The following is an 11,594-nucleotide window of genomic DNA, read 5'->3' on the forward strand; positions in this document are numbered from 1 at the left end:
AAAAGTTGTTTTTAGTTCTTTCTTCCAAAGTATTCTTAGTTGAGTTCAATTTTACACAAAAAGTTGCATACAAAGTTTAGTAATAAAATTATGTGTCTGTACATAATTAATTCTTTTTTGCTAAATGGTGAAGTTTGTATCATTTTCCATGTACTTTCAGGGTCAACGTTTCTATTACTAAATGTAACTGTCACAAAAATAACTTTTTGCCCAAAGTTTGGAACAAAAAAAGCAAAATCATTTTTAAGTTGCTCCTCATAACTTTGAGAAATATTGGTAAATACAAATTACACTTAGGAACAAAATGGGATGTATAGATCAGAATGTTAAGTGACTAGATGATAATATCTAGTTGATTTTAAATTACTATTATTTTTACACATTTATCTCTGGTAGATAATTTTCTCATTCCACTCTCCTAATTGGAGAGATTGGGCATTAAATTATATTTCTAAGACTCTTACCACTAAGCTTCTGGATTTACACGTTTCTATCAATTATGTGAATGTGGTAGATTTGGGAAAACAAAAATGAGACAAGAGTCATCTTCCTATACTGGTAAGAAAGATTGTTAAGTGTGAAGTAGAATCGTTTTTGCACCATGTCAATGTTTAAATTCCAACAATCTGGGTATCAAGAGCAGTTATATCAGCAATAACAGTTAAGATGGTAGACATTCCTGACTGGAGCTTCTGGATTCACAAAATACAGGTGTGGAGGTGGTCTCTTGATCTAAAATCACCATTTTTAATGTTAGAGGTAGCTGGCCTTGTATATACATGGATTAAACCAATTATGGATCAAAAATATTGGGGAAAAATTCCAGAAATTTCCAAAATGCCAATCTTGAATTTGTGTTACACTACCAACTATTTACATAACATTTATATTTTATGAGCAATCATAAATTTCTAGAGATAATTTAAAGTATATGGGAGGATGTGTAAAAGATAAATGCAAATACTATGTCATTTTATATGAAGGGCTTAAGCATCCCCAGATTTTGGTATCTTTAAACAAATCCCACTCAGATACTGAGGGATGACTCTAGTTGCTCAATTAGTTTAGGGTTATTTACAGCATTCGATTGATTTTTGTACACACTAAATTATTAGTAGTAGTAATCTATGAGAAGAAACACTAGATTTATTACTGTTTAGAGGCTGAACTTTAATATGGTAACTATATTTGGGGATTCTGTTATATTTAGTGCTCCTTTACTTGTCTTGCTCACAATATAGCTTTTTATTATTTTTAATTATACTTCATAGACATCATTTAATTTTGTCTTATTCATGAAATATCTGTATTTTATCCTTAACAAGTGAAACCAGTGATTCACTTGCTTACAAACTCCACCTCTGGAGTCTTTAATTGTACTGATTCTTATCAATAAAATTTGATTCTAATAAAAGCATAAGCTTTCCAAAGATGTCCATTTATTTTTAAGTAACTGATTTTTCTCTAGATTCTTGGGCCTTTCCTGAGTATGCCTTGAATAAGAAAATACAAAGATTACACTGCCATTTTTCCTAATAAATGTATCCATAAATAATCGATCAATGACTTTCTCTGGATTGAATTTAAAATCTATAGTAATTTTTTCTTATTACATTTATAGATTTTGAAGTTTTATTTAGGACAAAGAAAGTATTAAGCAGTTGTTAGTTAAGTAATATTGATTGAGCACCTGGGTAGAAAATAAAATGCTCAAGGTTGTGGTTAGAGGGTATTTCATGTAAACTTCATGGTGTGTCACAGGAAAAAATGGTGTGTTTTCACTCTGGAAATAAATAGAAAATGAGCGGGAAGCAAGATTCACACAAAGTTTCTTCAACTTAAAAACTGGATAAATTTTCCAAGTCCATGTTTTTATTTCTGGGGAAAGGTTCATTTGTGCTGTATATTAGATACCTAATTTTATGTTTAGCACTCAGCCTAACCAATTAATGTTTACCTTGAATAAATTGTATGCTTTTGCACAGCAAAAGAAACCATTAAAAAAAGAAAGGACAACCCACAGAATCAAAGAAAATATTTTCAAATGAAAAAACTGACAAGGGGTTAATCTCCAAAATATAAAAGTATCTCATGCAGCTTTCTATCAAAAAAAAAAAATACAACCCAGTCAGAAAATGGGCTTAATATCTAAATAGATATTTCTCCACAGAACACAGATGGCCAAAAAGCACATGAAGAGATATTCAACATTGCTAAGAATTAGAGAAATGCAAATCAAAACTACAATGAGTTATCACCTCACACTAGTCAGAATGGGCATCATCAAAAAGCCTACAAACAATGAATGCTTGTTTATTTATTGAGGATGTTGAGAAAAGGGAGCCCTCCTTACTGTTGGTGGGATGTAAACTGGTACAACTACTATGGAAAACAGTATGGAGCTTCCTTCAAAAACTAAATATAAAACTACCATATGATCCAGAAATCCCACTTCTGGGCATATATCCAAGAAAAACAGCATTCAAAATGATACATGCACCCCAGTGTTCACTGCAACATTATTTACAATAGTCAAAACAAGGAAGCAACCTAAATGACCATTAACTGAGGAATGGATAAAGAAGATGTAGTACATATATACAATGGAATGTTATCCAGCCATAAAAAAGAACAAATTAATGTCATCTGCAGCAAAATGGATGGGTCTAGAGATTATGGGTTTGAAGTAAGTCAAACAGAGAAAGACAAATATCATATGATATCACCTATACATGGGATCTAATAAAAATGCTATGAAATAATTTATTCATAAAACAGATACAAACTCATAGATTCAAAAGCAATCTTATGGTTACGATAGGGAATACTGGGGTGGGGAACAATTAGGAAGATGGGAATAACATATACACACTACTGTATAAAGGATGATTAACAAGAACCTATTGAATAGTTCAAGGAAATCTATAGTTTGTAATAAGCTATATGGGAAAAAATAATGGGTTTATGTATATGTACAGCCAATTCACTTTGCTGTACACCTAAAACTAATACAACATTTTAAGTTAACTATACTCTAATAAAAATTTTAAAAATTGTAACAATAGTCTGTGTCTACATATCCTAAACTATAAAGGAGACTTACCATTGACTGCCTGATATAGGTATGTGCACTTCATTCTGTTTCATGCTCTGTCTGCCTTGTCTCTCTATATGCATATACATATATAGAGAGGGTAAATGAGTATTTGAGTATATGAATATACCATATATATCATATAGAGTATATGAATATACCATAACCCATTTGCTATAAAGATGTTCTTTGATATTTGTGATAAAAGTTCTTTCCTTGAAAGTTATTAGTGTCCACAGAGAATTTTCAGCCTTTTATAATATTTTAAATATATCTTTAAAACTATATTTAGTAAAAGTAAAAACTTCTAAGACTTAAGATAAACAAATTTCTTGCAGTCTGAATTTCATTATGAACAAAACAAGTTACCCTGAATTTTCTGTGATGGTTTATGGAAAATGAGTTAATAGGAAATACTGAGGCAATTTTATTCAAATTTCTTCTCTACCACAACATCTACTGATATGTAATATCTAATAAATAGTATCTGAAAGTTAGCTCCATGGAGAATACATTAACTTTCTTCACTTCATTTCTGAGACTTCCTGAGTATGCTTCACATTTTTGCAGAGCATTAGCAGTAACCATGTGATTTTGGGGACGTGTGGCAGAAACCGTGACCTCACGATACCCATTCCTACATTCTTCCTCATTAACAACACATTTTTGACCTGGAGAGTAGTCAGCTCATCTATGTATTGTTGTTCTTCCCCTCCTTTGCTATTAGATGTCAGTATATGACAAATATCTAATAGGGTGGAGTGTAAATGAAAATCTATGAAGTGTTTCTGAGAAACTCTTTTTTAAATCTTTAACTGAAATATAGTTGCTGTTCAATATTGTTTGCTACAGGTGTACAATATAGAACTTCACAATTTTTTTTTGCAAAGGAAATTCCAAACGTTTTTATTTTTAAGACATTTAATATATTTAATTTGGGCATACTAATATTATTTATTATTCATTTTTAATTATAGTTTTTATTCAAGTATAGTTGACTTAAAATGTTGTGCCAATTTCTGCTGTACAGAAAGTGACCCAGTCATACATACATATACATTCTTTTTGTTATGTTATCTTCCATCATGTTCTATCCCATTCCTTTCATATTCTTACTCTTTCATAAACCCAGGCATGTATATAATGACTAAGAGAGAAAAAGAGAGAGAAAGAAAAAGTAAAAATACCTATTTAACAAATGTGTATAGCTTTATCCTAATAAAAATTACAAAGATTGGCAAAATAATACATAATGTTTAATTGTTATAAGGCAATCACTATAATTAAAATATTATTATTGGACTTTTATTTGTGAGGATCTACTTTATATATGCCTTTAATCTCTATCTTAAAGCACGTCAAAGATGTAATAGTGCTACTACTAATTATAGCTTTACAGTTTCACATTCCTTTTCTCACCCAGTGTTTCCTTCAACTGCTTCAACATCTCAGGTGGATAAAAACATTAAATCCCATAAGTTCAAAAATCAGAAGGAGCACTTGCTTTGGCAGCACATATACTAAAATTGGAATGATACAGAGAAGATTAGCATGGCCCCTGTGCAAGGGTAACATGCAAATTCATGAAGCAATCCAATTTTTTTTTAAAAGAAGAAAAATGTTACAGAATTACCAATAAGAAAGCTAATTAGACTTTTCAGAAAAGTCTAGAAGATAGTTGGCAATTAAAAATATGCAACCATTAAACTCGTTAGGCTATTAAGAACTAACAACTGAATAAGCTATACTGAAATTCCCCAGCGTGTCAAATGGACCTGGAGGCAGGTTTTTGGCCAATGTGGATTGTGGTTGAGCAGAGAAGTGAGTGAATCCTTTTTCAGTTTAAGAAGTAATCTCAGTATCTTGGGTGGAAAAAGAGTACTGTTTGTGTTGCCGGGTGTCTCTAACACAAGAGTTGGTGGGAATTCAACATGTTGATTTATATCTCACTGGAGAACTTAAGAGAATAGCAGAAAGAAAACTAGGGCATGACCTGACATCTACAAAACCAACTCCTTATTTTTCCTTAATGGAAATCATGCTAGGACTTGTGCAGGCTCAATGAGCCAAACTGAAGTTACTTGTTACACACTGCTTATGTTAGAGGTTTGATATCTATTGACACTGGCTGGAAACATTCCATCAAGAACTTCATTAAAGTAAACAGCAACAAGAAAACTCCTGATTAAATCATACTTGTTTCTGACATCAAAATACTGGCTTCGAAAATTTAGAACTTGCAGCAATACCATCTTGAAGTACTTGATTGTACTCCCCAATGATCCTATAAATCAGAATTGATTTAGTTTCTCTTTCCAAAGAGGAACAAAAATTTCTATAAGTTCATTTTCACTTTAACTATGGAATACGAAGGAAGATAATTACACACATCTTTATACTGATGTATTGTAAACATAGAAAGGAGAAAGAGTAAAAGCTTTAGGATTAAAAAAAAGCAAGACAAATCATGGCTTTTACCATCATTTTATAGTAAGAGAGAAAAAAAAAGGCTTTGTAATAGAATGGCCTTTTTTATTTTCCTTAGAAAGCCTATGTACCCAGGTAATAATCTGGATTCTCTGTTCCAGGGCTCTAAGTATAACTAAGTATTGGTTTTAAAGTTTATTATATATCAGTTTCTGTATAACGCATCGCACGTGTATTACGTAGCTTAATTGGGCAACATTAGTGTGATGTTACTATACTCAATTCACAGATGAAGGAAATGAGGTCAGGCAGATCACATCAACAGCACATAGAAAACTCATCAAAGCCCAGTTTTTCTTTACATTAAAAACTCCATGATGCTCTGGTCCCCATACTCCAATTATCTGAGGGCTATGAAAACTGCAGTCCCAGCTGTATGAAATTATCCTGCACCAGCAGAGTACCAGAACACCCCCAGAGACTCCATGCTTAAACTACACAAATACAATTACAACATATACATTGTGTGTCCATCAAGCAAAAGTGGGTTTTTTTGAAAACTACCAAAAGCACAAGTGAGAGAGCCCTTAGAATACTTTACCAGTGGCTCAATTTCCATCAATCAGATTTTCAAAATTTAACAGCTAAGAAGGATTTCCACCTGTATTAATTTCCTATGATTGCTTTAACAAACTACCACAAACCAAGCGGCTTAAAACAACAAAAATTTTGTATCTTACAGTTCTGAAGGCTAGCAATCCAAAATAGGTCTCATGGGGTGTCAAGGTGCTATCAGGGCTGAGCTCCTCCTTAGAGGCTGGCAACATTTCTTGGATTGTGGCTTCCTTCCTCCATCTTCAAAGCTAGCAATTGACAGCCATGCCCTCACACCTGCTCACTCTGATACTGACTCTTCTGTTCCAACCCCACCCCCTTCCACAGTGTACCTTGGTGATTACATTGTGCCCACCTGGATAATCAGGAATACTCTTTAGTGAAGGTCAGATAACTTGCGATCTTACTTTCACCTGAATCTTTAATTCTCCTTTTTCATATCATACAATACAGTCACAAGATCCAGGTCACCTTCAAGGGACTGTTATTCTGCCTATGGACACAACCATTTTAAAAACAACAATGGAAAATCAGATGTTATAGTAGGGACAAAAGGTCAACTGTGGAAAAACCCTAAATTGCTTATCCTCAAATTCTAAGCACTGCAAATCAGTAAAGAACCCTGGCAGGAGCATCAGAACAAACACAAAACTCCTTATAAGTCTTCTCAGGAATTTCAGAAGGAACACGGAAGGATAATTCCACTTCTGGTGCCTGAACATTGTGTAACTTTAAGCAAGTTTGTGAACTTGCATTTCTGGACCTAGGTTTTCTCATCTGGAAAATAATAGGGTCTGAGTAGATGATCCTTCATGACAGTTCCAGTAAGTAGTGCATGATCTCTGAGAGGGTTTTGATGCAGATACAAAACTCTGAGAAATGTGGGTGCCAGTAGTCTGTAACAGCATATCGCCTAACAAAAAACAAGGTGATTAACATTTTACTACTTTAAAAATATAACGAATCTGACACTGATAGTAATAGACCATTTATGAGCAGGGAAGCTTATTTTTTTTATTTGCAGATCATGAAGGACAGACTTAGAAGCATTATGTTCAAAGTAAATACCTATGAAGTTAGTCTATAAAAATAATTTTTACTTAACTGTTATTCATTGTCATAAACAATAACAATTGATATACTATAAACATAAAAAGCTCTTTTTTATTGTTAAAAATTGCATTGAAACATGATTAATGGGCTAGTGAAAGCAGTCATCTTAATACAAAAATTATAAATGACATGGTAATAAAAAATCTCATATTTATATTTCATATCAAGTTAGTATTTATGATTTTATTTATTTAATATTTTTAAATCAAAATAAAAACTCATATTCCCATTACTTAAAAGAATAATTAATAAAAATGGATAAAGCATAAATGTATTTTCTGATATCAAATATTGGCAATCCTTTTTAAGCCACATTAATCAAAATCATTCTTTGAATATATGCACCCCTTTCTTATCATTTAAATGTAATTATATACAAGTCACTCAAATGTAACTTTGTGAGTGATGACTTTATAAGAGGCCATAACTTGTTGAAATTTGAAGAAGACATTTTGTGGCTAGGGAGAAAAAAAGAAATCCACGTCAAGGAAAAGCAGATGGGGATAAGGCAGAAATATAAAACCAGTAAGAAAGACATTCCAAGATAATCAAACTTCTATAATCCCTTTGGTCCTTACTTATAACATAAATAATGTTTCCTATCTATCAAATCTGTGATTCAACAAGAGGTGAACTGATAGGGACCAGGAGATTCAAGAAACAACTGAAAAATAAAAATTGCTCAATATTAAAAGGAGCAAGCCTCTAGATAAAGGCTGAAGAAATGAGACTCACAGAAATAATTGAGATGAATGGATGAGAGGCAGTTGTGGGGGGAGTGGAAGGCAGTTATAGGTGAAAAGATATCCTGTACTTGGGATCTGGAGCCAAGCTGAATTAGTAAAACATGCACATTGATAGTTAGAGTGTGGTTTAGACCTGGAATTACTTGGAAATATGTGGAAAGATTGTTTTCCCAAAGAACCTCTAAGAACAATGAGGTTTCAATAGAGCTGAAATTGAGGTAGAGAAAAACCTGTGAAGGAAACTGGGAAATAGGCAAATTGTCCTAGGTGGCTAAAACTTAGAGAGCCAATACATAGCAGATACTCAATAATATGTTACCCATCTTATTTTACACCTCTGTCTATATACAATTCATACAATTGCATGAATATGATTCCAAAAATCATGCATTCATTCTTCCCAAGAACCTTGGAACTAAGTTTTTTCTTCTTAGGAAAGCCACAGGAGTACCTAAAAATGATGTAGGTCTAAAAAAGAGGTCAGAATTAAAAAATATTTATTGGATTTATCCCTTACTAGTGGCATTATATTAGATGCTGGAGCAAGGAGAGAACACTGTAATAGAGTAGGAAGAATATTTAATTTACGCAAAGTTTTACACAACTCATCATCTGTCATATGATGAACATTTTTATGTTGATCGCGATGATGATGATTGGATACTGAATCAGAAGGCTTAGATATTCATTTTAGTTCTGTTACTTGTCAGTTATGTTTTCTTCCATAAGTCACTTGACGTCTCTTTAATCTCAGTTCTCACATCTATGAAATCATAAAGAAAAATGCCTGTTGTATCTCTATTAGACAAAATTATTATGAAGAGAGACAGAAGACAATTATCTCTGTCTACCTATGTATCAATGCTTTTTTGTAAACTCTAAAAAATAGTAAGAATTCACATGGCTTAGCCAAAGTCTTGTTTGTATAGAGATTACGAGCTAAAAATTACGAAGTAATACATGTATAAGGGCTGTAAGGATATACACAAAATGCTGATGATATGACAGAATACAACAAATTCTGTAAGAAAAGTATAGTTTTATTTTCATTAATACATTAATGAAAGGCTATAATATGATACTAACATCAATTGACTCAGTAGACTTAATGGAATGGGTCAGAGTAGATAAAAGGAGTTACTCTCTACATACTAAGTTAAAGGAAGCACGTGTAAATGTTACATGGATCTGCAGTTGCAGCCTCAAAACTATACCTAGTCACTCCTCACCCTACACCCCTGACCTTTCTTATAGATTCAGTTTTAAATCATATCAGACTCTTGAAAACCTAACATTCATTTCAGTCTAATAGTACTCATTGATGACTGACAGAATCATTTGAAACATTGCAAAGAAAATGTCAAAAACTGCTACTGGCTCTTATCCTAACAGCATATTATCCTGTAGAAAAGGAAGAGTGGCTTACAGTAGTAGAGAGAAAATAATAATAAAATGTACATTGGGTTGAATATAGAAGAAACCACAGAGAAGTTAAAGCTAAATTTTAGGGAAACCACAGAAATGATTCAATTATAGAATCCTTTCTCTGGGGAAATAAAAGAAAGCTTGTGACTACTAAAACTCCATCAGGGGAAATGAAAGAGGGTGGAGACAAGGCAGGAATTCTACACCAAAAGGGAAAGAGATAGATGGATGACCTTTGGTTTTTCTTTGCAGCACTCTTGGACACAAAACTGCTTGGAGACAGCAACATTCTTCTGAATTAACTGTAAATAAATCAGAAACATATGTATTAAAATTTCACATTCTGAAAATGACCTTGGTCACCCCTAATGGGGTAGGGAAAGTTACTCATTAAATTCCAGATATTTTCAATTTAGCAAGCTCCGCACAAAGGGCATGAGGGTAGGTGTAGCCAATTAACATTAAGACTGAAAGAGACACGTCTATGCAAACAGGCATCTGAGGATGTCTCTCCTCACTGCTCCTTTCGATCAGTCATCTCCTTTGGGTAAAATGTATTCTGGTGTGATAGAAACTAATTTTGACACAAAATGCTCTATATTGATTTCCCAGATTCTGTCGTGGCCTCTCCTCAGCAGACTCCTGCTGCACCAAACAGGAAAACCACTTTGATACCTAATTCAATAGAAAGCCCAATATAACTTTTCAGATTTACTACCGACATCTGAGAAGATGAAGAATGGCATCCTATCTTTCTTCCTGGAATTTCATGCACAATGAATAAAACTGTTCTGCCCAAAGGGCATATTCTGCATGAAAAGCCACATTACTGGGGAGAAATAAACCAAAAATGATCCAAGATTTTAAATAATAAAGGATAGGAAGAATGGGTGTAGCCCCTATGAGCTTTTCATTACATTCCTACCCACCAAGGAAAATTATTCCTTCTGGATGCCAAGATAAGCCCCTTTGTGTTATAAAAGAATGATGTTCTTTACAGCAGTTTTTAGGGTCCTAATCTAATGTGATCTGAATTGATATTTTAACCTGACATAAAAAAAACAAACCAGCAAAAAATAAGCTTTATCAATATTATGCCTTTCAACCATTTTTTATGAATTTCTCTTAAAATTACCAAAAGAATTTAGATAAATACCATATAGTAAAACGAACAAAATGCCTTATTTCCAAGGAAATATTTCTGAAAATTTCAGAGATGTATTTATAAAATTTCAAAATGCCCCACCATAGCAATGATGCACACAGTCTTTTATCATTTTAAGGTATTATGCTCTCTAATTTACATATTTGTTAATAATACTTTCAAATTTTTATTACTCAGAAATGTATAAATATATTTGTGATATTTCTGCAAACCACTGATAATATTATTACAATTTTGTGTCTGAGATAAGATGAAACTTAAGTGACTTATGTTGACCATATACCTTAGATTTGCTTGAGAAACTTCTCAATCCTAAAAACTGAACCTATTTCAGAATTATGAGGGATAGGCTCATGACTTTTGTGAGTCATTCAATTGCTTTATATTTTTAAAAATAAAATACTTTTATGCACAAATCATTCTCCTTACACCAACAATGAAATATCAGAAAGAAAAAGCAAAAAAAAAATTAAAATAGCATTAAAAATTCCTAGGAATTGGAATTTTCATTGTAGCTCAGCAGGTTAAGAAACCCAACTGGTATCCATAAGGATCTGTATTAGATCCCTGGCCTTGATCAGTGCATTAAGGATCCAGTGTTGTGATGAGCTGTAGTTTAGGTTGCAGATGTGGCTCAGATCCCACATTGCTGTAGCTGTGACGTAGGCTGGCAGCTGCAGCTCTGATTCAACCCCTAGCCTGGGAACTTCTGTATGCCACAGGTGTGGCCCTAAAAAACAAAAAATTAAAATGAACAAAAAATACCCAGAAATATATTAAACCAAGGAGGTGAAAAACCTATATGCTGAAAACTAGAAAATATTAATAAAGGAAACGAAGATGATGCAGTGAAATAGAACATACCCCATTCTGTTGGATTGAAAGAATTAATATTGTTAAAATTACCCTATTACCCAAAGCAATCTATAGATTTAATGTGATCCCTATCAAATTACCCACGACATGACATGATTCATAGCACTAAGACACATAATCCTAAAATTTATGT

The 11,594-nt window shown here is 32.9% G+C and overlaps 1 non-coding gene across 1 annotated transcript; it reads left to right on the forward strand.

Moving 5' to 3' along the window:
- Positions 1-4,594: 4,594 nt before the first annotated feature.
- Positions 4,595-4,697, forward strand: LOC125112314 (U6 spliceosomal RNA). Its single transcript, XR_007131107.1, has one exon. It is a non-coding gene; the product is annotated as a U6 spliceosomal RNA (small nuclear RNA).
- Positions 4,698-11,594: the final 6,897 nt, after the last annotated feature.

The sequence above is a fragment of the Phacochoerus africanus genome, chromosome 11, assembly GCF_016906955.1.
Source record: "Phacochoerus africanus isolate WHEZ1 chromosome 11, ROS_Pafr_v1, whole genome shotgun sequence".
In the NCBI taxonomy this organism is placed as follows: Eukaryota; Metazoa; Chordata; class Mammalia; order Artiodactyla; family Suidae; genus Phacochoerus; species Phacochoerus africanus.